Source organism: Schistocerca piceifrons, chromosome 9 (assembly GCF_021461385.2).
Source record: "Schistocerca piceifrons isolate TAMUIC-IGC-003096 chromosome 9, iqSchPice1.1, whole genome shotgun sequence".
Taxonomy (NCBI): Eukaryota; Metazoa; Arthropoda; class Insecta; order Orthoptera; family Acrididae; genus Schistocerca; species Schistocerca piceifrons.
In genome coordinates, this window is record NC_060146.1 from 94,756,706 (window position 1) to 94,761,017 (window position 4,312).

General features: G+C 44.6%; 1 non-coding gene across 1 annotated transcript; it reads right to left on the reverse strand.

Annotated features, from left to right (window-relative positions):
- Positions 1-1,971: 1,971 nt before the first annotated feature.
- Positions 1,972-2,045, reverse strand: Trnat-ugu. Its single transcript has one exon. It is a non-coding gene; the product is annotated as a tRNA-Thr (tRNA).
- Positions 2,046-4,312: the final 2,267 nt, after the last annotated feature.

Consider the following 4,312-nt stretch of genomic DNA (forward strand, 5'->3'; position numbering starts at 1 on the left):
GGCCGGGCCTTATTGCAGACACTGGCTGCCCCAGGGGCCGCAGAAGGCCGGGGGAACAGAGAGGACGGAATAAAGGCGGGGAGCAGGCGGAGAGGCCAGAGGACGGCCGGAGACAGAGCCAGAGGGGGCAGGGGGGCGGGGGAGGGGATTGCTTCCTGCGTCTCGCAAGGAGCGGGTCCGCCGCCGCCGCCTTTGACGAACGCTGTGTGTGAGTGTGTGTGTGTGTGTGTGTGTGTGTGTGTGTGTGTGCGAGCAGGTCCCTGGAGAGGCCTGGGGCGACTCTAGCGCCAGCCGCCGCCGCCGCCCCCGCTTCGCCCAAGCCCCGGATGTTTGCTCGATAGACGATGTATGGGGGACGGGACGGAGTGCGCGCCGCGGCCATGTTGGCCCGCGCTCCCTTGCGCCCCCGCCGGCGCTTGCATGAATTATGAGCCCGGCCCGGCGCGGCCCGGCGAGGCCAGTGTCTGCGCTCGCTGGGGCCGGGGCTGAGCACCCGCCAGCCACCCACCGACCGCCTGCCGGCACGGGACGGCCTTCTCCCGCCCTAGGGGAATCCCCTGGGGAGGGCACCGCAGCAGATATTGCACGAGCGCGGGTCACAGCTGGCGGGGATCCACCTGCGACTACGGTGTGAAAATTACCCGTAGAAGGGGGCTGGTACTGGAATTTGAAATATAATCTCTTTTTCAGAAACGAATGGGTAGGTTTGTTAAATGTATTACAGCAGGATAATGCAAAGCAGTACTGACCATACAAATTGTCACACGTTGAAACGTCCCCTTAGAATAATTTATGAATGATTGTGCTGATTAACCAGTTACGTTATTTGATTTTCAAACAGCTGAGCAGAACTGAAAGTACTCAGACATTTCTCTCTTTACTTATTCTGATCAACACTAAACTGACACACAATATTTTTAGCGCAACGCAATCTGACTTTCAATAATCTCATGGCCCTGACTAACAATAACCTATACCTTTCATGAATCACTTACCTCACTAAAATCTTCGTTACTCAAACTACAGCGTGCGCCAATACTGCCAGCTAAATAAAAGATTCTAACTACTGAAGGCACAAACTAATGATAGGCATAGTTAGCAAATGAAAGATTTTGATAGAGAACAAACAATGTATTTACCTTAATAGTGTTCAAAAGTCATATATATATCAGTTCGTGATATCCAGTATTACAAATTTACTCTTTCTGATCGACACACGTCCAGATCATCCGCTCTCAAAACTCCGCCGTCTCTCTCCCCACATCCACCACTGCTGTGCTACGCTACGCGCTGTTCACATCCAACTGCCCAACACTACAATAGCAACAATGCAAACCAGCCACAGACTGCACCCAGTGATTTTCATATAGAGCGCTACATGGCGTTACCAACATAAAAACCTGAACAGCCTACATACAACGTTAGAAGATACGCCAGAAGCTCCATCAACACACGCCGGCGCAGCTCCACGATCTTGGTCAGCGGTGTTAGCCGACGGTAAATACAGGCCTGAGAGCACATCTGTGTGACGTCATCAATGTAGTGTCACTACCGGTCAACACAAACACATGATGCCTGAGGTCCGTATTACACTTTAAATCATATTTGACAGTGGTCTTTGTCAAAGATTTCGTCAAACATCAGTGACCGAACTACCTCACTGGAGCTTATACAACCGCAAAATTTTTCGTCATACGTGTTCGGTAATAATGGATGCCGAACAGTCAATCCCCTTTTTCAATAGTATATGTTGATGGCGAGTGTATTACTTGAAAAGAATGAGAAATGGTAACGATTGTGTGCGCTACCGTGGACATCGGGAAGAGAAGGTCGAACTGTTCACCGGAGTTTGCTTCGTGAGCTACAGTGCGAGGACATATAGAACGTAAATTATTTGACATTACAATGAAATGAACACCCTTAGCTTCCTACAGGCGTTGACATACGTCAAAGGGGACAGTTGAAACTGTGTGCCCCGACCGGGAGTCGAACCCAGGATCTCCTGCTTACATGGCAGACGCTCTATCCATCTGAGCCACCGAGGACACAGGGAATAGCGCGACTGCAGGAATTTATCTCTTGCACGCCTCCCGCGAAACACACGTTCTCAACGTATTGTCCCGCACTACGTTCGTAGTGCCCCGCCCAATATACTCGTTACTCGCGGTGCGTTGCCGATTCCCATAAGAGTTCGGGCATTGTTTGTGCATTCGCACAGAAGAAGAAGATGGTCAAGTGGCCGGTGAACCTTAAATATATATATATAGTAAGATGGTATCTGTTCTTTCGGACATCTCCGAAAGAACAGATACCATCTTAGTATATATAAATTATTTGAGAATGACAGACCAAACATTTCCATCCGCCGTCACTTAAGGAGCCTCTCATATGTGCATACACGATAATCGTTTAAGAAATGCCATTTTGTAATTTCACTCACCATAATCGATGTTTCTGGAGAGCCTGTAACTGTGACATTCATGATTTAGTCAGTGAAATGTATTTATTCATGCTTAATATGGTGCGATTCGATAGTTTATTCTTACTATCTAGAGGAAATGTTTACATTGATATTTTAGGTGGTGTTCAGATGTGCCGTGTTCTGCTTCTCTTCCTCTGCTGTTTTCTTTTTTTATACAGTTATTTCAATCGGACAGATTTCTTTTGTTCGGTTTTTCGCTACAAAATACGTATGTAAGTACTCGAATTTGTATTTGATCGTGAGAATAAATTTTCGCAAACCGTGAAAAACTACGTAACTGGTGCACTGTTTCATTATTTAAATCACGAATTTTATTTCTTCTAAAAATCGTCTCATGCTTAGGTTAAGATTTTTTGCAACAGGTGAAAGCTATTCCAGAGTGCAGCGTAATACTCGAATACTACAGTGTACTATTTTACGAATTATTCCAGATGTGAACCGATATATAGATCACCTTAGAAGGAATTTCTGAAGGTCAATTTAGTTATTTAGAATACAAATAAATACGTTTATTTTAGTTAAGTACACTTTCAACACACTTGCCTATTCACATCTCCATCTCCTTCCACATTCTTTCTTTTATATGTAAGCTTGAAATCATTGACAGTGCAGCCACTTCGAATGTAGCTGATTGTTGCAACTATTTCTTTCTAAGATTCTAGCCGCTTAGTAAGGTTCTCATAGGCAGACCTTCGCATTCTTCATACTTTGTAATGGTCACTGTGGTGGTGACCACACACCACTTCATTTTAGAGCTTAACTGCACTAAAGGAAGCGAAGTGCCTCATATACAATAGTGAACTTTAATCAAAGTTAGGCTCTCGCCCTAGCTTCTATCAAATATCTTTGAGAAGAACTTCCTTAGTACCAACTACAATGTCAAACATTTTGATAAGTATTTATCGTTCTCCACGAAAACTACAATGCTGACGTCACGCGGACGTACGCTCACCTGTATTTACCATACGGTCAGCGGTGTGGTGACGTCACTACACGATCGTTCTGTGAATACGTGTAAGCAGTTCGACTTGCTGAGCTTCCTTGTTTGATTCTTCTGCCTGAACCTTCATGGTCTTTGATAATGTCTCCAGCACTGGGAGATGAAACGTTAGGCAGAGAAATATTCCTTGGACCATGGCCAGGTGCAAATGTAGCACAATCGACCATTGTTCTCATATATATTGGACAACGCTGCCCTCGTATCCTCTTGTCGCTTCAATTAGTGCATCTGAAACGCAGGCAAATGGAGCAAATCAGTTGGTTCTTTTTTGTATTTGTGTGATCTGCATTGGGCGTGATAAGGTTTATGCAGGCCCCACTAGTTCATGAAAACCCACAAAAAGGGCCCTTTTACTATATTTTCTCCGTCACCAGAGGAATAAAACCCAGTCGGGGATTCCAAGACGGTTTCACGTACAGCAAGTGACGATATATTCCTAAGAAAGCGATCTCGAACAACCTTGAAAATTTTCTTGATAGCTTTAGCCGTTTCGAAGATACGTGGTTCAGAATTACCCTAATTCTGCACGTAAAATTCGGTATGCGATTTAAGATAAATAACAAAAACAGTAGAAAATTGCTGAAGTATTAACGGTATATTCTCTAGGTTATCTACAAGATCATCTTCCCGACTTCAAAAATCTTTATTTGTTATCGAGAAACAACCCAAAAACTTGTTTTTTGGCTACCATAATCCAGCAAATGGCTATAATTTTTACTATGTATTCCTAAGATCCTGTTGTAGAACAACCTTGAATATTTTCTCCATATCTTTACCCGTTTCTGAGATACAGAGAATCAAAGTTAGCCCACTTGTACATGTAAATTACG